We start from the raw sequence: 27858 nt of genomic DNA, 5'->3' as shown, positions 1-27858 counted from the left end.
TGCTTACACTCTATCTTACTTTATCCCCCACCACCTGTCTGTCAGTCTGTCACACTGTGGTGGCTTATGTGTTGCTGCAATGCTGGAAGCTATGCCAGCAGTATTTCAAATACCGGCAGGGTCACCTGTGGTGGACAGGTTTCAGTGGAGCTTTCAGACTAAGATAGACTAGGAAGAAAGGATTGGTGATCTACTTTTGAAAACCCTATGGATCACAACAGAATATTGTCTGATATAGGGATGAAAGATGAGTCCCCTATGTTGAAAGGCACTCAAAATACAGTGGCCGCAACAATCTACTCAAGCATACCAATGGTTGTAAAGATGATGCAGGACCAGGCACTATTTCATTCTGTTACACATAAGGTCATCATGAGTAGGAGCTGACTCTACTAACAGCAACAACATCTTCATCTTCACAACAGTCATGTGAGGTAAGTCAAACTATTAGCTCCATTTTAAACACAAGGAAACCAAGATCACCAGGGCAGCAAGTGGTAGGTTCAGGATTGGAACCAGGCAGTGTGAACCATGGACACTGCACTCTTGACCACTATATTGAACACCATGTTATGCTAAGTGGATGTTTCAAGAAGAGGTACCACGTTGACTTTGTGTCCCCTGTATACGCCAGCACTTACATCGAGGACGCTGTCTACCTGAGAAGGAAAATTACCCCATCATGCCTACTGCCATTCCAACCACCTTCCCCCTTCACATCCTTCCCACCCACCCCCCACAAACACTCCCCATCAAGCTGTCCCAACTGACATAATCACTTTGTGTTTCTCTGCACAAAGCTGACTTGTACAGTCCAGAAACCAGTATAATTGATTCTTCATAAATACCAGGAACCTTTCCCATTTTCTGCCAGCTTAAAGTGATTAAACTGCCCAACCATCTGCTGATAAAATATAATAATGTGATTTATCTTCAAGCACACAGAAATATTTCAGCAAATTGAATCTACTTTAGCTCCTAAAAAAAAAAAAAAAGTTGTTTTGGGTTTTTCCAAGATGTTCTTTTCATAGCATTATTTTCAAGGTAAGTTGAGATGCCTTTGAGAAAAAGGAATGAACTTCCTTTATACTCACCCCCTCTGATTCTGAGAAAGAAGCATCTGTCTCATATTCTTGATGGAGGCAGATGTCTTTGCTAAGCTTCCAGAGGGCAGTTCTATCATTTTTTCCCTTCGATTACTGCCCCATCCACTTGTTCTATCTCCTGGGAGAGAAACACAGGGATCAATTAATTAATTAGGCTTTCTTCTCTCTTATCCACTAACTCCTCAATATCCTGTGTCTTTAACCCCTAGGACCATAATGACCCAAGATCTTCTGACATTTAGTCCCAGTCTACCTCACCCCACTCTTATCCCCTGGCAACTCAGAACCTCACCCACTTACTCAGATCCTAATTCTTTCTTGGGTGCCCAATGGAGTCTCCATTTCATTTTAACTAACCTCCACTTCGCCCTCATTCTTTCCTTGAATGGTTCCTACACATCCTTCATTTGGCTACTTCTTCATTTAGCCTTCTCTGTATTCCTGTCCTCAGGGAAGGATGTTCTTCTCACTATCCTCCTCCTTATTTCAGGACAAATGTTGTGGTTTGCTTAAGGAGTTATAAAAGGGTTATGGTGGATGAAGATAAAGGGGATTGTTGTTCTCTTTGTGCCGCTGTATTCTCTCAGACCATTACTCTTCTATTTCAATTCACATCCTGTCTTCCTGGGGCCCCAGCCCCAATCAGTCCTGCCATTTCTCTATTCCATCACTACTGTGATCTTATTACTCTGGCACATTGAAGAAGAGCCTTGGAGCCTAGATCCCTGCATCCTCTCCACCCCAAACCTTCCATCATCCTGGACAGCCTCATCATCCATCCACACCGACTGATCAACCTCTTCACTCTATGCCATCCATATGGAGAATTCAACTGAACTAAAGATTTCTTGGGCTTGTCTAAGAAAAGGCTCCACTTCCTTTCCCTTCCATGGCTACATCTTGGATTTTCTTCCTCTAGAACTCTGCTAGCCTGATTTCTAAATTCAGAGGCACTATTCTTGCTCAGAAATCCAGGTGGCGTAGTGGTTAAGGGTTTGGCTGCTAATCAAAAGGCCGGCAATTTGAATCCACCAGGCACTCCTTGGAAACCCTATGCGGCAGTTCTACTCTGTCCTGTAGGATCGCTATGAGTTGGAACCAACTTGACAGCAATGACTTTGGTTTGGTACCCTTCTTGCTTCGTCTGTTTCTCCTGCTAAACATGATCTTTAGCTTCTTTCAAGTCTTTCCTTCACAGTCACTTTTTTATTCCTCTGTTGACCATGACCATTCTTCCCTTCATTTGCTAGCTACCTTGAACACAAAGACCAGTTATTTTAGTGGCATTCTCCCAAATTTTCATTCTTAATTACTCTTATCCTTCTACTGCTCCTTCCAAGCCAACATACATGGCCTCAAGGATGACACAATACTGAGGGGAGGGTGGAGAAAAGGGGTGGATAAGTTGAGCTCCACTCCACTTTACTGTATAGCCAGAAAGGCTACTAAGTCCTTGGTGTCTTCTAAAGGAAACTACCCCACTCACAACCTCTGCAGATGAAGGCATTGGGCCTCTTCTCTAGTCACAAGTCATGGTTTATTGTACTAAATTGGGCTCTTGACCCAGTCTCAACAAATTCAGAGGTCTATCAGTTCGGTACACCATAGATGACCTATGGAGTGACCTAGAACACACCACTATGTCCAAACAGGGAAAAACTAAGCTAATTAGATTTGTATTCTCAAGAATTTTAGTCATCAACTATAGAGAAATCAACCTATTTGTAACGGGATCTGGAGATGAAAAGAAATTCTGAGAAATTCCAAGTTTGAACAGAGGCCGTGAGGAGCCATGAGGGTTAAACAACAAGCCAAAACTGTGGGCAACAGAAGTTGTGACAAAAAAATATTCTAAATAAGCAATGAATCCTTCACACTAGAAAACTGAGACTCAGTTTCAACCCTTTTGTTTTCCTCATGCCTCATATCCAATTGGTTACTGTCCTAGTCATCTAGTGCTGCTATAACAGAAATACCACAATCTGACGGCTTTAACAAACAGAAGTTTATTCTCTCAGTCTAGTAGGCTAGAAGTCCAAATTCAGGGCGTCAATTCCAGGGGAAGGCTTTCTCTGTCAGCTCTGGAGGAAGGTTCTTGTCATCAATCTTCCCCTGGTCTAGCAGCTTCTCCAAACAGGAACCCAAGGTCTAAAGGACACGATCTGCTCCCGGCATTGCTTTGTTGGTGGTATGAGGTCCCCGTCTCTCTACTTGCTTCTCTTTCTTAAATCTCAAAAGAGGTTGACTCAAGACACAATTCAATCTTGTAGATTGAGTGTTCTGCCTTATTAACATAACTGCCACCTATTCTACCTTATTAACATAATAGAAAAAAAAGAGGTAGGATTTATAACATAAAGGAAAATTACATAAGATGACAAAATGGTGGACAGTCACACAATACTGGGAATCATGGCCTAGCCAAATCGATACACATATTCTTGGGAGACACAAATTCAGTCCATGATAGTTACCAAAGCCGATCAACTCTGCCTGTGAATCTAACCCCTAATTCTCTTTCATCTGTCATGCAGTCTGGTTTGACTTTTCATATGAGCTTTGTTAAGGGTCTCTCAGCCATTAAGCTCTCTTCCATACCCTCTATACTGCCTGCATAAGTTTCCTAGGGCTGCCATAACAAAGTACCACAAAGTAGGAGACTTAAAACAAGAGAAATGTATTGTCTCACAGCTCTGAAGGCTAGTAGTCTGAATTAAGGATGTCGGCAGGACCATGTTCTCTCTGTAGGCTCTAAGGGAAAATCCTTTCTTATCTCTCCCAGCTTCTTGTAGCCCCAGGTGTTCCTTGGCTTGTAGCTGTAGTATAACTTTGTGTTCACATGACCATCTTTCCTCTGTCTGTCTCTTCTTTTTCATAACAGCACCACTCAGATTGCATCATGACCCATGCTACCCTAGTATAAGCTGATGTTAACTTAATTGATAACATCTTCAAAGACCTTATTTCCAAACAAGGTCACATTCATGAGTACCAGGGCTTCGACATACCCTTTTGGGGGACACAATTCAATTCATAACACTACCACCGTAGTTGTTTCTTGACAACAAATCTGACTTTCCCCTTCCATTCTTAAACACCTTAGTTGGCTCCCCCTTGCCTTCATGAAAGTGTCCCAGCTCCTTCAGATGAAAATTCATGTTGAAAATCTGAGACATAGGAAATGCACAATGAATGGGTGATTTTATTTACATTTTCACCACCCTTATCATGCTACCACTATAACAACACCATGTTCATTGGCATCTCTCTCCCTTTCTTTCAAGGCCCCTCCACTCCAACATATCTATTTCCTTATTTTCCAAACATGGCAGACTCTTTCTCAGCATCATGACTTAACGTTTTGCCTTCTTAAATGCCTGACAAAATTCTTCAATTGACTATTGCTCTAAATAGAGTTGGTCCCAGCCTTCACTGAGCTTTCATAGTCCACTGTCCATATTTGTATTTTTGTACTTTTTAAACTTTTTACTAATACATTTCCATGGCAAATTAAAGATAGCCACAAAATCTTTGACATTTCCTCCCATTGAGAGGTAGGGTCTATGTCCTCTCCCCTGAAGCTCAGTGGCCTTGTGACTACTTTGATCAATATGACAGGCATAATTCCAGGCCTTAAGAAACTGGAATCTTCCACTATCTGTTCTCCTGGAACATTCTCTCTGGGGGCCTAAGCAGCCATATAAGAAGTCTTGACTACTTTGAGGCCTCCATGCTGGAGAAACCACAGGTCTAGTCACAGCTCCGGATAATCCCAGCCTTCCAGCCATCTCTACCAAGGTTTCAGATCTGTGTGGGAAGCCATCTTGGACCATCCAACCCAGTCCATCAGCCAACTGAAGACCACTGTGCAACCTCTGTTGACAAACAATAGAACAAAGCAATTGCCCAAAAGAGCCCTGCTCAAATTCCTGACCACAAAACCATGATACATGATAAAATGGTGTTTCAAATTGCTAAGTTTGGAGTGATTTGTTGCACAGCAATAAATAAAAGGAAAAATCTTATGCACTAGAGTAAAGGCAGCTTTAAAGTAAAACTATCATGACTGATTCATGAATACATGAAGATACATGTAGGCCACAATCTGTATCTGCAGAATCGTGTATACTACCTGTGAACAATTCATGTATTGAATGCACAAATTATCAAAAACCACTCTAGCTAATGCTCTGTATTATACACTTCAGAGCCAACGAGGCTGTAGAAATGTGCTCTTATACTACAAACTTCCTATTTATTTAGTCAACGGTATGAATCGAGTTAAAAGGAACACTACAGTTAGAGAAATCTGCTTTCAAATAACTCCATACATTTTTAAATGGCTCCCAATAATGACATCTAAGAAATGGAACCCATCCTCAGAAAACCTAGATTTGTGTCCTGACTTACACGGGCAATTTCACCTCCTACATGTCTTCTGAAAGGTCACTGCCTTGAAAACCCTGTGGGGTCTCCATGAGTCCACACTGCTGTTAAAATAACATCAACAATAACCTGAGTTCCAAAGGCTTACATAAGGCAGAGGCAAACTTCTTTAAAGATCCAGTTAGTAAACATTTTAGGCTTGGCAGTTCACAGTAACTTCCCAACTCTACCACTGTAGCCCTAAAGTAGTCATAGACAATACATAAATGAATGGGTGTGGCTGCATCCCAATAAACCTTTATTTACATAAACAGTCGGTACCTGGACTCAGCCCTTAGGGTGTAGTTTGCTGTCCTCTAGCTGAAATTATTACATGGATATAATAAAAGCACACAGGATAGCTGTAAGGACTCAATGGATAAATGGTGTAAAAGTCCTTTGTTAACAATAAAGCATGATATAGGTATATATGATGAGGAGAAGGGAGGAGAGCTAGGAGGGGAGACAAAGAGCACTAAAGATAACCTCCCTTATTCTGTCACTTGCTGAAGGCCCACTCCGTTTATTATGGCACATAATATATGAGGTGACTCTAAAGATCAGTGCTTGGAAAGAACCTTCAGTCTTGTACTTGGGGACCAACTTTTAAGTAGTATTTAAAGACCTGTTTCCTGCAGTTTGAGTTAGTTAAAATTTGATTTAACACTTTTCGTGGCATAAAGACCAGGACCCAATCTTCAAGACTGAATTAAAGCCTCTTATAAAATTAATGCCTTATACAGGAAACCCTGGTAGTATAGTGGTTAAGTGCTGTGGCTGCTAACCAAAGGGTCGGCAGTTCAAATCCACCAGGTGCTCCTTGGAAACTCTATGGGGCAGTTCTACCCTGTCCTATAGGGTCGCTATGAGACGGAATCGACTTGACGGCTCTGGGTGTTTTTTATACAATTTACCATGAAAAAGTTTTAGACAAAGAATTCTCATAGTTCTATTTTAACAATCAACAAAGAGTCGCCGATATGTACAGTTCTGTGTCAAAGTGCTGTGGACACAGAAATAAGTAAGACATCATCCTAACTTGAAGCAGTCCACAGTCTAGCGATGGAAGCACATATGTATAAAGATAAGCATACAAAATGCAAGGGTTCCTTAAAAAGAGGAAGAAAGGCTTAGTGTAACTCTGTCATTTATGTTACCCCATATCTATTAAACACTGATAGTTTGCCATATTATGAATTCTGCATTCTCAATGTAGAATCAAAATAGAAAATGTTCTTAGTCCACATTGCTGTTAAAATTCAAGTGTTTGGCTTCCTTTCTACCAAACATATGCATGTAATATTTGGATTTGAAAGTGAGTTACATGAGTGTTATGGATTGAATTGTGTCTCCCAAAGAAGATACGTTGAAGTCCTAAACTCTGGTACTTATGAACGTGGCTTTATTTGGAAACGGGACCTTTGAAGATATTATTAGTTACCACGAGGTCATACCAGAGTAGGGTGAGTCCTAATGCCATCCGAGTGGTGCCTTATAAAAGAGAACAGACACAGAGACTTAGAAAGAGGAAGGGCAACCATGTGACAGTGGTGGCAGATGCAGCTCCAAGCCAAGGTTTACTGGGAACCACCAGAAGCTGGAAGAGAGGCATGGAACAGTTTCTTTCTCAGAGCCTCCAGAAGGAATCAACATGGCTGATACCTTGATTTGGACTTCTAGACTCCAAAACTGTGAGGCAATAACGTTCTGTTTGTGGTACTTTGTTACAGCAGCCCTAGGAAACTATGACAGTGAGGAAGCAACAGGGTGTGCAGGACATCTATTTGGTGGGTACAGGTGGGCATCGGAGGTAGCTTGGTTCTGGAATCAGAGGTGGCAGCAGTTCCTGACAGAACAGGGCCATAGTGTAGTTCTGGGAGCTGCTGCTGGAAGGTAGCCAGCAGCCTAATTCCCCATTCCTTCCAACAACTCCATTAGCTTTCTAATTTCTCCAATGTATCCCTTCCTGCTTAAGCTAGCTAGAGTGAATACTGTTGTCTACAACTAAGATCTCAAGTGATGCATGAAGAATATGCAAGGTTACCTAGAATTAAATGGTGAAAGCCTTTGCAGAGTCATGACATCATAGACTAATTACATCTACAAAGGCCCCGAAGCATGCGAGGGCATGTTTTATTCAGGAAATAAAGGTAAATGTGGCTGAAGCATTTGGGGCATCAGAAAAAGTGAGTAATGATGGTGCTGAAAAGATAGGCAGGGACCTTGAAGGCCTCTCCATGTTTTGCTATGGAGTTAGTATACTAAATAAATGGAGATTCATTAAATAAATTAAAGCAGGGGATTGTCAGTATCATAGCTGACTTTTAGGAAGATCCTTTGGCAGCAGCATGGGGAATTGAATGCAGAGACGGAGAGAGATCGGGGCAGGGAGAACTATTAGGAAGCTGTAACTACGGTCCTGGTTAGAGATGATAAGATAGAAGTTGAAGCAGTGGTGGTTTAAGTGGGGAAAAGCTGACTGATTTGTTTTGCTGAGATTCTGATTTAATCAGGATAGAAGAAGCACGGCTGACTCACCACATGTTGCACCTCTGCAGAGGGACGATAATATTCCATTAAAAACAACTGAATTGCAATATTTATCTCTATTTCCCCAGGAGCACAACACAGCCAGCACAGGCAAACCCCTGTGGATCCTGTCATGGATGTCTACATGTCTAGAAGTGAATGACCACTGCCCAGAGCATTTCTTTCCAAAGGAGAGGCGCCCCTGGGACAGCTGTGAGATCAATCCACAGTCCCATTCTTCACTGGGTTTCAACATCCAATTTCCATTCCCCTTTCTAGGGCAACTCATCTAGAAATTTTCCTACCTAAGGAAGTTATTACTAACCATTTATGCCTTCCTGCACAAGGCCTCCAGATTTCTGAACAATTCTCCTGCCCAAAGGAGAGGAAGAAGGAACAGGAGCGTGGGATTCCTGGAACAGGATGGCAAGGGTGAGAGTAAGCAAGAGGAAGAGATGACACAGAAATTCTCAGGTGCCCCCCACCATGGGCATTTATGCAATGTTTCCTTTTATTCCCTTCCTGTCCTCCACTCTTTCCTTTGCTTTAAATTGTAAAAATAAAATAATATTTAAATAAAGATGTTTGAAAAAATCAAACCAAACCCGTTGCCATTAAGTTGATTCCAACTCAGAGAGGCCCTATAGGACAGAGTAGAACTGCCCCATAGGGTTTCCAAGTTGCAGCTGGTAGATGCAAACTGTCGACCTTTGAAAAAACTATCACCCATAATCATATCATCCTAGTACAATTAGCTTTCATTTTTGCGTATTTACTCCTAGCCCTTGTCTGCCACTTGGGCTGCTAATTTCAGGCTTCTAATCAGAGTACGGGGGTGACTAGGTGGCACAAATGGTTAAGCACTTGGCTGCTAACTGGAAGATTTGAGGTTCAATTCTACCCAGAGGCACCTCAGAGAAAAGGCCTGGCAATCTACCTCCAAATAATCACCCTTTGAGAACTACAAAGCACAAGTTCTACTCTGACACACATGGGGTCACCATGAGTCAGAACAGACTTCAGAGCAACGGGTTCCTAATCAGTTTGTTACACTGTGGTGGCTTACGTGTTGCTATGATGCTGGAAGCTATGCCCCTGGTATTTCAAATACCGGCAGGGTCACCCAGGATGGACAGGTTTCAGTGGAGCTTCCTGGCTAAGACACAGTAGGAAAAGAGGCCTGGTGATCTGCTTCCAAAAATCAGCCAATGAAAACCTTATGAATCACAACAGAGTATCATCCAATTTGCTTGCTTTGGCTACATCATCAGAAGGGATCAATTGCTGAAGGACATCATGTCTGGCGAAGTAGAGGGCTGGCGAAGGTGGGGGAGACCCTCTGTGAGATGGATTGGCAGTAATCACAACAATGGAGTTGAACATACCAGAATCATGAGGATAATGCAGGACTAGACAAGCCTTTATAAGGTCGCCGTGAATTAGAGCTGACTCAGCAGCGTCTATCTATCTAGAGATAATGTGAAAATGAACATCTACACCCATGTAACTTTTTTATAATGAATTGTCTCCTTAATTTTCTTACGTAAGAATTCCAGAAATTGTATTCTTATATCAAGTGATTTGGACATCTTCATGGCTCCTGTACAATTTTAATTTCCCAAGTCATTCTCTGCAAGATTTTTATGGGCCTCTTCATCTCAGTAAGAAGTGCTATCAACCAAAACTTCTGACAGAATTTCAGCTGCTTTTTACTTCTCAGGCAATAAGATTACAGAATCTTTCACTTGGAATACGAATGTATGAAATCTCAAACAAGTTGAGGTTGAGTTTTATTTGGGGTCAACTGTGTTACACACTCAGTTTCAGAAGTCAGTATCAGTCAATGCACAATTTTTGTTTCATAACTAGATTTGTTTCATAGTTTTCCTCATCATACCAAATAATTTATGGTCCTATTTGCTATGTGTTAAATATCATAAATTTAAGTAGTATTAAATGGTGAAGGAAATTGGGCACATTAACAGCAAAGAAAATTAAACCACAGCCAGAGATACTGGTACTGATGGCGGTTAATTCTGGATAGAGAGGTCCCTGGATAGTGCAAATGCTTAAATGCTCAGCTAATAACTGAAAGCTTGGAGGTTCAAGTCCACCTAGAGATGCCTTGGAAGAAAACCCTGGCATCTACTTTAGAAACATCAGCCACTGAAAACCTGCTGGGTTAATGAGGGAGGAACAACTCAGAAAAGGAGGGTGAGAATGGTTGCACATCTCAAAGAATGTAATCAATGCCACTAAAATGTACATGTAGAAACTGTTGGATTGGTGTGTGTTTTGCTGAGTATATTCTCAACAACAACAAGATAAATAAAATTTAGGAAAAAAAATATGTACCAAAAAAAAAAAAACTCTATGGATCACAGTTCTACTCTGACACACCAGGGTCGCCATGAGTTGGAAGCAACTCAAAGGTAACTGGTTAACTCTGGATGGTAGGCTAATAGGTGATTTAATCATCTTCACACCTTTCGGTATTTTACAAATTTTTCACAATAAGCATTCCTTAAAGTACATGTTCATGTCATCTTGGAGAGAGTATAGGGGAGTGGAAAAGGCTTGGAATTTGTCAGACTAACATATATTCAAGTCCTGTTCAGCCACTTACTGGCTGACTCTTCTGAACTTTACTTGCAAACCAATAGCATTGCTCTGAGAATTAAAAGATATTAAATGCAAATATAACTGTTGTGTGGGAGAAAGATCTCTAACCTTTGTATCCAGTTTCTGGAAGATAGCTCTTGGGATTTCTCACGCAACCAAGTTGTCTTTTTCTAAAACATCCAGGCAACATGTAAACAAACATAAATGTAGTGAAAGCCAAAGACCACACCTGGCAAATAACTTCAAGAAGGGAGGGGGCAAGATGTAATCAATCATGCATATTCATTGATTGAATTGATCATGACTTTGTATTAAGACCCCAGTCATGCATAGTCATTGAGGCCCCATTGACTATTATAAGGGATCCTGGACCTTGGAGCTTCCTTTGTGGGAGATTCTGGATTGGTGAGAACATCCATGCATGAGAGAGGGTGGCATGTCCCCGACGACAGCAGAAACCTCATGTCAGACCTTGCCTGATGCATCTCTTCACTTGTATCCTTTCTGGTTATAATAAATGGGTAACAGTAAGCATAGAGTCTCCATGAATTCTGTGAGCCTTTCTAGAGAAATAACGAGCCCACAAGGGGCAAAGAGACTCTGACTTAGCTCTGGGTGGCTAATTCAGAGGAAGACTGTGCAGGCAATCATTGAAGAAGGATAGAGTCCTTCTAGCTTACGTCCTAGCCCCAGGTGCTAGAGATGGTGGGGGGTGGGGAGCATCTGGTCTGAAGTGCAGGGAGCTGTGTGGACTCCCAGCCTACAGCTGGACCCACTGACCTTAGCCCCAAGGAGGAAGAGAGAGGGGCCACCTGGTCTGAAGTATAGGGAGTTGTGCAAACTCCTGAGCCTACGTCTGGTACCTGATGACCTGGCCTCAGGTGGCCAGGGGTGTTTTGAGCTGTCTTGGGGTGGCCAGGAATGAAGTCTGACCTAACTCTGGGTGGTCAGGATCAGAAAAAGGTAGTGCCACAAAAGTGGCTGGCGACAGGGATCATGGAGATGTGACAAAGTGAAGCCTGGATCCATTTCCAGGGGGGAATGATCTTTGCCATGCAGTTAGTGATTAAAAAAAAAAAATTTTTTTTTTTTTAGTGATAAAGGTGGGGTTTGCCCACCTTGCCCCTTTCTTAGTGTTGTTGGCAAAACTGTCCAAGTGAGTAAGAAGTGCTCAGTGAATATTAGATTCCCTTCCTCTCTGAAATGAAGGCAAGAAGGCACCACCCATGGCCTCCCAGCTGCCAGCCCTGTTCTCTCTGGCCAGGAGAACATTTTCTACTCACACACCACTGAGACCACCTCCCTTAAGGCTGTGCCTCAGAAGGATCAAGAACAAAGAGCAATAACAGGACAGATACTAGGTAACTAGTTAATTTAGCATTTCAGATATAAGGAAACAGGAAACTCAAACTCCACAGCAGAGGTGAACAGCAGGCTGTGTCAAAGGGAGGCAGCTCATAAAATAGCTCAAATCACAGCCTAAGAAGCCTTCCCTCCCAGCTAGTCTAGCTTTTTGCTTTCTCCTTCTGTCTTGCTGAAGCCATTGTCCTCTTCTCCCTCCCCTTCTAGTCCTGTCCTCTCAGTTTTCTCTATAACATGTATGCCTTCATCCTATTTCCCCCTGTATTTGCCTATTTTCTCTTCCCCTGATTAACTGAGCAGTTTTGAGTTTTGAATTCTTTATTTCAACATCCAGGAAAAGGAGATTGATTTTTTTTTTTAATTTTTACTTAACCCTATATTATTTTTGTTTAATTAGAAGAGTAATAATGCAAACAGTACAAGAAAAAAAAATCTAGCCATGCAAAAGGGTATCCAAGGAAAAAAAAGTAAATTTGTCTCTCATCCCTGACCCCCAGTCCCTTTTACCAGAATCAGCCACAGTTAACAACTTCTTATATATACTTCCAGAAATTTATTTTCTATGCATATAATGACATCGACATCGTACATGAAGAAAGCAAGAGGTCACTGAAAAGACAGGAAAAAAAAGAAAATAAACAAAATGGCTTTCGAATGTCAGGCAGCTAAAGCAAAAGGAAGACATGATGAAGTAAAAGAACTGAACAGAAGATTTCAAAGGGCGGTTCAAGAAGACAAAGTAAAGTATTATAATGACATGTGCAAAGAGCTGGAGATAGAAGACCAAAAGGAAAGAACACGGTCAGCGTTTCTCAAGCTGAAAAAATTCAAGCCTCGAGTTGCAATAGTGAAGGAGTCTGTGGGGAAAATATTAAATGACGCAGGAAGCATCAAAAGAAGATGGAAGGAATACAGAGTCATTATACCAAAAAGAACTAGCTGACATTCAGCCATTTCAAGAGGTAGCATATGATCAGGAACCAATGGTACTGAAGGAAGAAGTCCAAGCTGCTCTGAAGGCATTGGCAAAAAACAAGGCTCCAGGAATTAATGGATTATCAACCGAGATGTTTCAACAAACGGACGCAATGCTGGAAGTACTCACTCATCTATGCCAAGAAATCTGGAAGACAGCTACCTGGCCAACCAGCTGGAAGAGATCCATATTTATGCCTATTCCCAACCACATGTGGAAATTATAGAACAATATCATTAATATCACCCGCAAGCAAAATGTTGCTGAAGATCATCCAAAAGCGGCTGCAGCAGTATATCGACAGGGAACAGCCAGAAATTCAGGCTGGTTTCAGAAGAGGACATGGAACCAGGGATATCATTGCTGATGTCAGATGGGTCCTAGCTGAAAGCAGAAAATATCAGAAGGATGTTTACCTGTGTTTTATCAACTATGCAAAGTCATTCAACTGCTTGGATCATAACAAATTATGGATAACATTGAGAGATAAAAGGTGGTGCAGGCCACACCCTAGGGAAACTCCATTTACTTTGGATCAGGGAGTTGACCTGAGTTAAGGGTGGTGTTACAATCCCACCCTAATTCAATCTAAAATTATAATCACAAAGTGGAGGACAACCACATGATAATGAGAATCACGGCCTAACCAAGCTGACACATATTTTTGGGGGGATACAATTCAATCCATGACAGCGTGCCTGACCCAAGCCATGGTATTTTCAATCACATCATATGCATGTGAAAGCTGGACAATGAATAAGGAAGGCTGAAGAAGAATTGACACCTTTGAATAGTGGTGTTGGTGAAGAATATTAAATATACCATGGACTGCCAAAAGAACAAACAAATTTGTTTTAGAAGAAGTACAACCAGAATGCTCCCTAGAAGCAAGGATGGTGAGACTGCATCTTACATACTTTGGACATGTTGTCAGAAGGGATGAGTCCCTGGAGAAGGACATCATGTTTGGCAAAGTACAGGGTCAGCGGAAAAGAGGAAGACCCTCAATGAGATGGATTGACACAGTGGCTGCAACAATGGACTCAAGCATAACAAGGATTGTAAGGATGGCTCAGGACCGGGCAGTGTTTCTTTCTGTTGTATATAGGGCCGATATGAGTCGGAACTGACTTGATGGCACCTAACGACATCAACAAATGCATATAACGGTGCTTTTAAGTAATGATTTGAGATGTTTTCCTGGTAATCGATGCATCCTCCAGGACCCCTCACAGAACAGGGGTACTAAGAGGCTTGACTGCCCCCCACCCCACCAAGGACTGTGCCCAAACACCTGTGCCTTTCATCATTTACCAGATATGGCTTTGTGTCCCAGGAACTGTCCTAAACTCTTCTTGAATATTTTTCAGCATAAAACCCTCTTGTAGGAAGCAAGTTTGTCTGCTCCTCTCGGAAAAGTTCCCAGTCACTGGCTCATTCTGGGCAAGAGGATGCACAAGGCACTCTTGCTCCATGGGTCAGTTCCCATGCCGTCTCACGCTGGTCTCCTGGTTCTGCTGTTGCTGTTTCTCTGCTGCTTCTTGATGTCTGCACAGCCTCTGGTATGACTGCTCTCCTCACTTCCTTCTGAACCCTCATCAGAATTGCATTTTATGTCCACAATTCTACGAACAGTCTCTTCAAGGCACTTTAAAACTCTTCCAGCCTCTACCAATTCACAGTTACAAAACCATTTCACATTTTAGTTATCTGTTAGAGCAGCATCCCACTCTCAGTACCAAAGTCTGTCTCAGTTATCTAGTGCTACTATAACAGAAATACTACAAGCAGATGGCTTTAACAAACAGGATTTTTTTCTCTCACAGTCTAGGAGGCCAGATGTCCAAATTCAGGGTACCAGCTCCAAGGGAAGGTTTTCTATCTCTGTCAGCTCTAGGGGAAGGTCCTTGTCATCAATCTCCCCCTGGTCTAGAGAAGGACATAAGTATTGGGACAAGCTCAGCCAATACAAGCAGGAAATTTGCAATCCAAATAAAGGATGCCAGGGCTTTAACCTGGCAGCAATCTAATCAACTCACTCTCAAATATATAGGAAATAGAAAACACACTGAAGTTGCTACATGTTGTTAATTTTGAGTTTAATAACTTACTAAGACTGTCTGCACAGCATATTCCTACCCCTCACAGGGACAAAGGAAACAAGGCGGGAGCTGTACTAACCCAAGGAGTTGGTTCTGAAGTCAGTGCCAAGGAAAGATGACTTGCAATCAAAACTGTCTTTGCTAATACTCTAGGCAGGCACCATGTTGGAGATCAACAAACCATCTCTCAGCATGTACCAGTCAGTGTTTTAAGAGCTTTACATGAAATAACCCAGTCAGCTTGTCCTCCAATTTTGGAAGAGATTTCTATCATCAAACTCCAGGTGAAGCACTCAGCTTGCATTAAGGACCATGTTGTGCAAAGAATATGTTTTTAAACACTAGAATCACAATCAATGCAGTGAGAATCTTTGCCCCAGTGGAGAAATCAGAAACTGAGACTCACTGAGGGAGCAGCAGATCCCTGATTTCCAGCTGATTGTCCCTGTGGGTCTGCAACACACACGTATTAAACGGAGTCTTGGGCTGAACTGCCTGCTCTCTTCACATGATTTCCCTTCTCTCCTTCTCCCTCCTCCTCACCTATCTCAATCAGGCATAAGTTGTTGAATTCCTAAAACATCATAGAATCCTACATATTTGTCCTCTTTCTCTCTGGCTGTTCAGCAGCTATATGCCAAGTTTTAGGAGGCAGAATATTAGGTAATTAAGAGGAGGGAGTCTGACTGTGTAGACTCAAATCTTGTCTTGCCACTTATTAATTTTTGGTGTTTGCAAGACACCTAATTTCTCTTTCTAAAAAAAACAGGGATCATAAAGTACCCTCATAGGGTTGTTGTGAAGGAAGCACTCAGTACCATGTCTTGTTCATAGTATACAATCAGAAAATGATTATTAGGAGAAAAATTAGTTACTGAAATATTTTGGAACATGGATGAACATGGGGGGTATTATGTTGAGTGAAACAAGTCAATCTCAAAAAAATATATGTTGTCATTTTTATGAGATGACATGAACAGGCATATGTAGAAACTAATGCTCATTAGTGGTTAACAGGGATGGGGTGAAGGAGATGAGGATTCACTCTGTAGACAGTAGGCACTTACTATTTTGGTGATGGGAAACGTAATACCGAATGAGGGTGAAATGTGCACAGTTTGACAAAGGTAAATGATGTCACTAAATGTACACAAGAAAAAAAGGACATTTGGTAAATGCTATGACATATATAATTTTGAAATAACAGCAACAACAACCAAAAATATATATATGGGTATACATGTATGTATATAGATATACATGTGTATAGGTATGTATGTGTGAATATACATGTATATAATTTAAGTGTATACAAAAAAAGAACCCTTTGCTGTTGAGTTGATTCTGACTCATAGCAATCCCGCAGGACAGAGTAGAACTGCCCCATAGAGTTTCCAAGGAGCGCCTGGTAGATTCAAACTGCCAACCTTTCTCTTAGCAGCCATAGGTCTTAACCACTATACCACCAGGGTTTCCAGTGTATGCATACGTATATGCATGTATGTGACTGTATGTACATACATTCATATATAATAAAGCATATATGGGGCACGGTTACAGATACTTCTTAAACATAACCAAATACCTTGCAGGACTAGCTTCCTGGGTTTGAAGGAGTAGGACCATAGTCACATGGGACATCTCAGCCAATTGGCATAACATAGTTCATAAAGTTCACGTTGTACACCCTAGTTTGGTGAGTAGTGTCTAGGGTCTTAAAAGCTTGTAAGGAGCCATCTAAGACACAACTATCAGTCTCTACTCATCAGAAGCAAAAGAGAAAGAAGAAAACCAAAGACTCAAAGAAGAAACTAGTCTACAGGACTAACAGTCTGCACAAATCACAGCCAGAACACTTAATCGTGCTCATGGAGAACTTGTACATAAACCAAGAAGCAGTCGTCTGAAGAGAACAAGCGGATACTAGGTAGTTTAAAATCAGAAAAGGTGTGCATCAGGGTTGTATCCTTTCACCATACTTATTCAATATTTATACTGAGCAAATAATCTGAGAAGCTGGACTATGTGAAGAACATCATGCTTGGTAAGGTAGAAAACCAAAAAAAAAAAAAAAAACCTGATGCCACTGGGTCAATTCCATTCCAACTTATAGTGACCCTGTAGGTAAAGGGTCAGCAAAAAAGGGGAATACCCTTGACTAAATGAATTGACACAGTGGCTACAAGAATGAGGTCAAACATAGCAACAATTGTAAGGATGGTGCAGGACCAGGTAGTGTTTTGTTCTGTTGTGCATAGTGTCCTTAGAAGTCAGAATGGACTGGAGGGCACCTAACAAAAACATATAAAATGGTGTGGCATCAGACCTCGTCTAACTTCAGGGGGAGGAGAGGTAATCAAGATCAGCATCGGCCCAAAGCCGATTTCTATGAGGTCAGACATACCTCCACTCTCCAACCTTTTTATCAATTCTTTCACCAGTCATTCCTCCCATGGCACTCTCTACTTCTCTGCTACGTTCAATAATTCATTGTGATGGCCAAATAGAACTCACAGGCCATACTCACAATTCTGGGGTTTATTAGGGAAGTAACAGGTTATATAGGAAACCCTGGTGGCGTAGTGATTAAGTGCTATGGCTGCTAACCAAAAGGCTGGCAGTTCAAATCGACCAAGTGCTCCTTGGAAACTCTGTGGGGCAGTTATACTCTGTCCTATAGGGTCACTATGAGTCAGAATTGACTCAACAGTGACGAGTTTTGGTTTTGGTTTAATAGGTTATAATTCATTATCAACTTGGAAGTAATAGGAACAACTCAGGATATAGTTCTTCGATCAGGACAGCTTCTTCTTGGCTGTGCCTACAGGCAGGCCTCTCTCTCTCTCGGCCCTTTGGCCCTCACTTTCAGCCCTCCACTCCTGGCTCTTAGCATTTGGCCCTCAGTCCTCAGCCTGGCCTCTGCCCTGCTCAAGCAATTGTTAACAAAGCTCTTTAGTGCCACCAATAATTGCTTGGAGGTACCGCACTCATCAGGAAGCCTCCTGCCCAAAGATGCTCTGCTCTCTCTTGCTCTGTGGATCAGGGAGCACAGCCTGTGGGTCCCATGCTGCTGCCATCTCATGCCATCTTCAGTGTTACAGCTTTCTCTGTCTTCTGAATCACAAAGACATGCTCCACTCCTGGCTCTTCTTCTTGATGGTGGTGAGTTCCAATCCCCTACAAGGGTTCCATGCACCTTATTTGCATTATTAGCAGACTGTCCAATCCCCTTGGTGGGCCACAAGCATCTTATTTGCATAGGTCCACCCAATCATTTTGTGAGAGTTACCAGGCCATGTAGAAGGTCGATATTAAAGCAATTCATGCTCAAGAAAAAAAAAAATTCACAGCATGAGAAAAAACGCTTTGGAAGTTGTTAGAAAAATGTAAACTTTACGTGCTTTTGTTTCCGTTTTACCCCAACATTTAACACAGTGCTTTGTATTCAGTATGCAAACAACAAATATTTACTGATTGAACAATCCTAATAGGTGGAAACCTTGTTGCCCAAAAGTTGGCCTCGGCCTTGGCATCTTAGTTCCTTCAGGGGCTGTATTTTTCCATTTCTGAACATCCTTGCGCTCTGGATTCAGATCCCTCAGGCCTGCTGATATGCCTCCAACACTGACATCTCCTCCTACAACATGCCCACCCGTCTTATGCCCACCTCCACATGGAGAGAGATTTGGGACGTGGGGCTAGCTTTGAAGCTTGGCCAACAGCCTTCATACTATGTTTCTTCCTTTCTGCAGTCATTATATAGAATTCATGGGTCCATCATCCTATCCTTCAAATCCCGACCTTAGCCTTGCTCCCAGGGTTGAAACCCCCAAGATTCTGTCCGCAGGGTGGAGGGTCTGGCGTATTGCTGTCTGCAAGGAAACAGATGTACAATCTGCCATATTTTCTGAGCTCCTTGGAAAACACTAGGTAATTAAGTACTAGCTGGTCCCTCCTATTTCTGAGTTCCTGAGATGAGGGAGCCCTGGTGGTGCAGTAGTTAAGTGTTCGCCTTCTAACCAAGGTGTCAGCAGTTCAAACAAACCAGCCACTCCTTAGGAACTCTATGGGGCAATTCTACTCTGTCCTATAAAGTTGTTATAAGTCAGAATCGACTCAAAGGCAACAAGTTTCTCTTTTTGTTTTGTTTGTTTTGTTTTGTTTTTAGTAATGAGAGATGTCCTTTTCACACTGTACACAAGCAACCTCAAAAATCATAAGTTCTTATTAAACACTGGACCCATTTACAGAGGTTTCAGTATGAGATATAACTCACCCAATCTTTACTTCATCATGCAGCATGGAAAGCACTTCCTATGAATACTTAAGCAGTGTCTTAAATGCCACGTACAGTGTTTCTTAACATGTCATGTGGTTAGAACTCAGTTTAAATCCTAATTAAAATATTCAAATAGCCAAAGCAGGCCTTTGAGATAAGATACAATATAACCATTATTTTCTCAGTTCTGTGCCAGTTACTCCATGCTGGGTAGAAGCTAATCCAAAATTGATTCTCGTCATCCAGAAATCATCAAGCAAACTGACATAAAAACTTTTATCAGGAGGATAAATAATTTGGAGAACAAGGAGTACATTGAAATTGTACATCTTCTCCAGGAGAAAGATAAAAACATGTTTCCAGTTGACTAGGTCCACCAGGAATCACTCAGAGTTTGGGCAAAAATACCAAGTACTATCTCAGCTCAAAGAACATTTATAATAACAGTAATAAAATGTTACAATTAGAAAACTCTCCACAAAGTGGTCATAATCCCATTTAATCCTACAACAACACTGTGATATCAGTATCACTGTCCCTGTTCTGGTTTTGTTTTTGCACAGAAAAAGAAGGTTAGAGATCATGAGACTTGCCCAATATTACATAGTGAATTTATTCGTTCATTTAGCAAACATTTATTGAGAAATCCCCATGTGCTAGGCTTTGAGATACATGTTAAGGGATCAGAGACAAATAAGACATATTCCCTTTCTGGGACTAGTTGAGACTGGGGGACTTTCCAAGACTACTGCACAGGGTTACTCTTTAAACCTTGAACCTAAACTAGCCCCTGAAGGTCACCTTTTAGCTAAATAACAGATTGACTCACAAAATAAAGAATAGCACCCATAAGTACTGTGCTCCTTTAAAAAATCATCTATATAAGACCAGTTAACAATTACTTTTAAAAAGATATGAATGTAAGGGGGGAAGGAAACTAGATTAATGGAAATAGAACAACCAGGCAGAAATAAGTAGAATGTTCACACATTATGAAGAATGTAACCAATGTCACTGAACAACTTGTGCAGAAATTTCTGAATGGGAACCTAAATTGCTATGTATAATTTCACCAAAACAAAATTAAAAAAAAAAAATTTAAGATATATTCCCTTTCTGAATAATATTTGGAGATACCACACTGTGGGATTTCTTCCTTCTCTATTTTCTCTTTCCCTTCCTTCCCCACTCCACTCTACCCAGTTTGCCAGCCTCAGGGGAAACATTTGGCTCTGATGTTTCAAAGTCTAAGCTCTTAAGGAAACCTTGGACATGTGCAGGAAAAAGAAAACAAAAACTGTGTCTTGAAGACATGTCCAAGGTTTCTGGAAAAGGATAAAGAGCTTGAAGCTGCCATAACCACGGGAAGTAAGGGAGAACTCCAGAGAGAACAGAACCACAGGAGAGCCCTGGTGCAGTGTAAACTCTGCCCAAGCACCTGACTGACTCAGATCACAAACGGCAGGGCAGGCTGCAACATTCCAGCTGACAAAGAGGGGGGGACAGAGAACAAACCACGATTTGTGCGCCAGCCCGGCTCCTGCAACAATGCTCGGTGAGGTAAAGGAAAATACACTATAATGACAGAAATCTCAACTGCCACCACCAAACCCACTGCCATCGCGTCGACTCATAGCGACCCCATAGGACAAAGTAGAACTGCCCCATAGAGTTTCCAAGGAGCACCTGGTGGATTCGAACTGCTGGCCTCTTGGTTAGCAGCCGTAGCACTTAACCACTACGCCACCAGGGTTTCCAATCTCAACAGGGGATTTAAAAAACAAAACCAAACCAAACACTGTTGCTGCTGAGCTGATTTCAGCTCACGGTGACTCCATGTGTCACAGAGTATAACTGTGCTCCATGGAGTCTTCTCGGCTATAATCTTTATGGAGGCAGATCACCAGGCCTTTCTTCCGTGGCATCACTGAGTGGGTTCAAATCGCCAATCTTTATTTAGATTAGTAGCTGAGCGCAAACCATTTGTGCCACCCAGGGACCTTTAGCAGAAGAATAGAAAACATAAAAAAGAATCAAATGGAAATTTTAGAACTGAAAATACAATATTTGAAATCTAAAAATCCACTGGATAGATTTAATAGATATGACTGGGGAAATAGTCAAAGACCTTGAAGACAGATAAAAGAAAATTATCCAATATAAAGAAGAAAGAGATAAAAGACTGAGAAAGTTATTAACAGAGCCTAGGGCTCTGTGGGACAATGTTAGTCAAAGGTCTAACATACCCCCAAAAAGGGAGGATAGAGATAATGGGAAGAGAAAACATCCCAGAAGTAACAGCTGACACCTCCTACTGGCATTCCTACATGGAGGGAGGCCTGGGACATGGGACTTGATTTGAAGCTTGGCTAACAGCCCTCACAAATTTGGTGAAAGTCATAGAGCTCAGTAAACCCCAAACAGCACAAATACAAAGAAAACTATTAGACCTAGCCACATCACAGTAAAACTGCTAAAAAACAAAAGACTTACAAAAAAAATCTTTAAAGCTACTGGAGAAAAACAATGCATCACAGGAAGAGAAATACATGATTCAAGTGACTGCAGACTTCTCATCAGAAACCATGGAGGTCAGAAGACCATGCCAGCTCAGAGTTCTATATCCACAGAAAACATTCTTCAAGAATGAAGGCAAAATGAAGACATTTACAGATAAAATAAGAGAATCTGACACAAGCGCACCTGCACTATAAGGAATGCTAAAGGAAGTTCTTCAGGATTAAGATGAATGTTGTTGTTGACGTTGTTGTTAGCTGCTGTCGAGCAAGCCCTCGACTCATGGCAGCCCCACGCAGAAGAGAAGGAAACACTGCCCAGTCCCGGGCCATCTCCACGATCGGCCGCATACTGGCTGATTTCAGAAGTAGCCCGCCAGGCCTTTCTTCCCAGTCCGTCTTAGTCTAGAAGCTCCACTGGAACTTGTTCGGTATCACAGCAACACGCAAACCTCCACCGCGAGACAGGTGGTGCCTGCACGTGAGGCGCGTTGGCCAGGAATGGAGTCCAGTCTTTCTCATGGAAGGCGAGATTGCTACCACGGCCCCCACAGAAATGATGCCAGAGGGAAATGCAGATAGACCTTCAGGAAGGAATCACCACTGTTGGGTCCATCCTAACTCATAACAGCATCTAAACAGTAAATATCTGGATAAACGTAAAAGGCTGATTTCTTTTAAACACACATGACATTGCCTTGTTGGGTTTATAGAGTGTGTGGAGGCACTACATGGGGCAATTACAGTAAAAGGAAGGGAGGCTTCTGAAGGCAGCTCTGTGCTTGCCAGGTTTCTACACTCTATCGTAAGTGGTACAGCACGAGCTCCAAAGGATTAGGGGTATTTTATCAGTCAGAGTCCAGTCAGAAGACGGAAATTATACCAGTAATTTGAAGAGATAAAATTTAATACAAAAAAAAAAAATTGTTAACTGGTAAAAAGTGATTAACAACTAAAATGGATAAAAGGAAACTTTAAGGAATAGAAAGCACAGAAAGAAGCTACTGCCTCCACAGCTAAGGGAGATTACACAAGGAGGGGCTAAGAACTAGGAAGAGCCCTGCCCCTCTCCCAAGGCTGAAATTAAGACCTTATTGGAAAGGTTATGACCACCACAGAACACACAGACTTTTGGAGGCAAAGAAATGTATCAGCGAGTGTGGACCTGAGCTGGTCTGTAGGAGCAGCCAGCAGGGTGGCTGGAGAATTCACTCACTAGAGGATGCAAGCCGGCTGCAGCTAATACACAGGAAGTGGTCCCAGGGGTGCCGGTAGGCCTGACCTATTCAGCAGGAAGAGGCCTGCTGGGTGGCAGAGAAACTGGCCCTGCCCATGCTGATATGCCAGCAGCCTTGCCATAGGAGGAAGAGAGAATGCTAGCACCAGGAAAAGAAAGCCCTGACTTTGCCACAGAAACCCTGCTGGCATAGTGGTTAAGTGCTACGGCTGCTAACCAAAAGGTCTGCAGTTTGAATCCGCCAGGTGTTCCTTGGAAACTCTTTGGGGCAGTTCTACTCTGTCCTATGGGGTCGCTATCGGTCAGGCTTGACTCAATGGCAATGGGTTCAATGGAATGGGCCTTTGCCACAGACTTGCAGCCCTCCAGTGCCCCCTATTGGCAAGGCATGATATCATGCCAGCTGGCAAAGGAGAGCTATTAATGGGTTCCAGCCCTAGGCAAAAAAGGGTAGATTTAGAAATAAAAAGTAATAGATTTATAAATTGATAACTGTCCCCAGTATATAGTCTAATCCCTAGAGAAACCACTGTGATGGTTAAGGTCGTGTGTCAACTTGGCTGGGTCATGATTCTCAGTGGTTTGATAGTCATGTGATGGTGTAATCACTTTCATGATGAGACTTGATATTATGTGGTCACCTCCATGATGGGATCTGCTGTGAGTAGACAATCAGTTGAAAGGGAGTTTCCTTGGGCATGTGGCCTGCACTGCATCTAAGTGGATATTCTAGCAAGGCTTGGGGCTTTTGTTCATTCTGGATCCTGCAGCTGGCTCCTGTTCATCTGATCCCCGGTTCTTGGAAACTGAGCTAGCAGCTTAACTGGGTCTTGCCTGCCAATCTTTGGGATTCGTCAATCTTCACAGCCTGTGAGCAAGAGCCCTGCTCTCTGACCTGCTGATTCTGGGTTCACTGGCCCTGGGGCTACATGCATCAGGAGAAGCCTTTCTTCTGACCTACTGACTTGGGACATTCCAGCCTCTACAACCACGTGAGCCATTTCCTTGATATAAATCTATATATATATTTATTCACTTTACTGGTTTTGCTTCTCTAGGGAACCCAGCCTAAGACAGCCATTAAAAAATAATGCAAAGAGATACAGCTTAAAAGCCAATAGATTAATTCAAATAAAATTCTAAATTATATACTTAAATAATCCAAAAGCAGCAGGCAATGGGGAGCAAAAGAATAAGAAATGGAAAAGATCAACAAAAAAAATAATAATAATAAAATGGTAGAGTTAAATAATCTCAAAATCACTGTGTTAAGTAAAAGAAGGCTGACACACAAGAGGGCCTACTATATAATTCCATTTATGTAATTTCTAGGAAATGATACCTAATGTATAACACTACCACCAATCTGTCACTTTGTAACACTGTGGTGGCTTGCGTGTTGCTGTGATACTGGAAGCTATGCCACCAGTATTTCAAATACCAGCAATGTCACCTATGGTGGATAGGTTTTAGTGGAGCTTCCAGATTAAGACAGACTAGAAAGAAAAGCCTGGTGATCTACTTCTAAAACTCAGCCAATGAAAATCTTATGTATCACATTAGAATACTGTCCTATGTAGTGCTGGAAGATGAGCCCCCTAGGTTGGAAGGCACTCAGAGGCCACCACAACGTTATCGAGCATACCAACAATCATGAAGATGGTGCAGGACCGAACAACATTTTGTTCTGTTGTTCATTGGGTCACCGTGAGTTGGAGCTGACTCAACGGCAACTAACAACAACACAAAAATGTATAATGACAACAAGTTGATCAGCAGTTGCCTGGGAGTAAAGGTGGGGGGGGTAATGGACTGCACAGTAGCATGGGGGAACTTTTGGCGATGATAGAAATATTCTGTATTTTGGTTGCAGTGGTCATTTCATGGGTACGTATATTTGTCAAAAATCACTGAATTGTACACTCTAAATGAATGCAGTTTATTGTACATGATTTTACCTCAATAAAGTTGAGTTGTTAAAATGCAGTGGATGACATGTTCTCATAGGACAAAGAGGCTGGGGAGCCAGAAAGTTGGGGAGGAACCGAACAGCCACTGAAGACCCAGTGCCCATCCTGTGATGTGCTGGGCAGCCCCCAGTGTCATCCAAGTTCTTATGAAGTCCAGTCCCATCTGGAGTGATTGCACAGAATTAGGAGATTCAGCTTGCCAGACTTAATCCAATGGAGTAACCAAAAACCAAAACCCACTGCCATCGAGCAGATTCCGACTCAGAGCAACCCTAAAGGACAGAGTAGAACTACCCCACAGGGTTTCCAAGGGTCTCCTGGAGGATCCAAACTGCCAACCTTTTGGTTAGCAGTCGTAGCTCTTAACCACTGCACCACCACGGTTTCCCCCAATGTAGCAAAGTAGTTTGCTGTGCCAGCCACCTGCTGTATTAACGCAGCAGCCAGCGGTAGAATGAGTGATGAACCTGAGGCAGCGCCTGCATAGAGACATCTAGACATGCCTGGGCTCGGGCTCAGCCTCAGGGAGCCAGCCTTTACCTTGATGGACAGATAACTCACGGAGCATTGAACCGTAAAGGTACCATCAACAAGACAGGACACTGGAGTCAGAAACCACATATAGAGTCGGAAATGTAATAAATAACCAAACATTCATTTCCCTGTTCCCCTTTGGATGCCTTTAAAAACCAAAGCAAATAAACGTGTCCTTCTGTGATTCACCAGTATGGTAAAGACCTCTCCCATACCTGCTAGCTTCTGAGAGCCTGAAGTTGGATGATTTGAAGAGAGAGCAAGAAGGGTTTTCTGAGTCTAATAAAATGGACTGAGAATTTCTCTAGAGATAACAAAAAGGGAAACATTTCAAGACAAAATACTCAAAGTAATTGACATGTATTCTATTTTGCACATACAAAGTACTGAGCTAATTACTAAATGATAAGGGAAGTCATAAGGACAGACTTTTTAAAACACAGTGTTCTGCTTAAAAACCAAACCAAACCCACTGCCATCGAGTCGATTCCAACTCATAGCAACCCTATAGGACAGAGTAGAACTGCCCCATAGAGTTTTCAAGGAGCGCCTGGAGGATTTGAACTGCCAACCTCTTAGATAGCAGCTATAGCACTTAACTACTATGCCACCAGGGTTTCCAGTGTTCTGCTTACAGCACTATAAATAGAAGCATGTGAACTGAAGCTGTAAAACTGTTTTCCTTTCAGTAGATATAATTTTTAAAAATTCAAATGATCACCTGTGAGAAGGGAGTCCTTTGGACAAGCCAGAGAGCCATGGTTTTCTCTTTTCCTCTCCCTGCTGACATCTTTAAGCCTCAGAATAAACTACCCTCCCACCTCCCACTGAGGCTTGATGTTTGTTAGCAGAGTTAAAAAGACACAATTCTGGGCTAAACAACCCCCTTCCTGAGGAAGTCAGGAGACAGGATGCAGGAGACCTCAATACAACCACAGCCCCCATCGAGGCCTGATGTTTGTTTGCAGGGTTAAAAAGATACAATTAGTCACGTAGGTTGGGGCGTAAAATAGCTAGGTAAGGAAGCTTTCTTCATCTCCTCAGCTATGGTGTTAATGGGGCACGTGTAGAATAAAGCTTACAGCCCACCTAGGTGGATCTACCTGGCCAAGGGGAGAACATCAGTATATCAGCTCCCATTGTGTATCTCAGACACGATGCCAGGTGGAGGGCAGGCGTGAATAAACCTATATCCACTGGAACAGTTTTCAGAAGCCGTACATGGAAAAGTCGTCATTTCTCCCCGGACCGCTTTTGAGCCAGGAGGACCGCTCACCTGTTGTATTCTGTCCTCTTCTCACTGTAAGTAATGAAACCTACTTTCCATGAGCTAACGTGAGTTCAGCCTCTGATCGGAAGGGCGTGATGATTATGGAGCAACGATCCATATTAGTTATTAGTTCCCTTTTTCTAGTGGCCTCCTGGCTATCTAGAAATTCAGCACAACCTGAGAATACATCACAGATTTGCTGGTTTGCACCTCAGATTTGGTACAGCAAAGCAGTCTGGTGGTAGTGTCTCTCCGCACCATATCCTTTAAAGTTGTCATCTTGGGAGGCTGGGTGTTTATTCCCAAGATTGTTCAGATATTCTATTTTGGAACTGCCCTCAAAGTCTACAATTGCCATCTTGAATATTCTCAATATTCACAGGGTCTCTTGATGCCACCTACAATCTGAACATGGCTATTCTGGAACAAACAAAGTTTGTCTGTGTAATGTTGTTGGCCAATATAGTGGAACCCCTGCAGGTTTAAAATCAAAAGCCCGGCCATTTACCATGTCTGTGACATTCATTAGATTTCCCAACATCTCTGAGCCTCAGTATCCTCATCTATAAAAAAGAGAAATAAGAACACCAATCATAAGGATGTTGACAGAGCTTAAAAAAAAAAATTCATGAACGTGTCATTCACAGATAATCAATAACGGTGGTGTCCTATTTTTTCCTCCATAGTGATAAGTATTCCTTTCTGTATCCAGAAGATTTCATTTTGGCAAAAGAAGTGATTTGGATTCAAAATTGTTCATGTGCTAAATCTTTATTGACCCTTCTCTATTCCAGGCACTGGTCAAGGTCTGGGCAAGGCAGAATGGCTTGATGCTTTAGATGAGCTTCAGAGTCTGCCCTGACAGTATGACCCTGAGTGAGATACTAAACCTTTCTGTGTCTCTGTTTCTTCATCTGTAATAAGTGAGTG

The 27858-nt window shown here is 42.2% G+C and overlaps 1 long non-coding RNA gene across 3 annotated transcripts in view; it reads right to left on the bottom strand.

Annotated features, from left to right (window-relative positions):
• LOC126082219 (uncharacterized) overlaps window positions 1-27858 on the bottom strand; it is a 149509-nt gene that overhangs the window by 98176 nt on the left and 23475 nt on the right. For all 3 annotated transcript variants that reach the window (XR_007518500.1, XR_007518502.1, XR_007518501.1), the window contains one exon: window positions 1095-1224. This is a non-coding gene — a long non-coding RNA (uncharacterized LOC126082219). The remainder of the gene's footprint in view (window positions 1-1094; window positions 1225-27858) is intronic.

The sequence above is a fragment of the Elephas maximus genome, chromosome 8 (genome assembly GCF_024166365.1).
Source record: "Elephas maximus indicus isolate mEleMax1 chromosome 8, mEleMax1 primary haplotype, whole genome shotgun sequence".
In the NCBI taxonomy this organism is placed as follows: domain Eukaryota; kingdom Metazoa; phylum Chordata; class Mammalia; order Proboscidea; family Elephantidae; genus Elephas; species Elephas maximus.
This window is presented reverse-complemented; position numbering and strand designations above follow the sequence as displayed.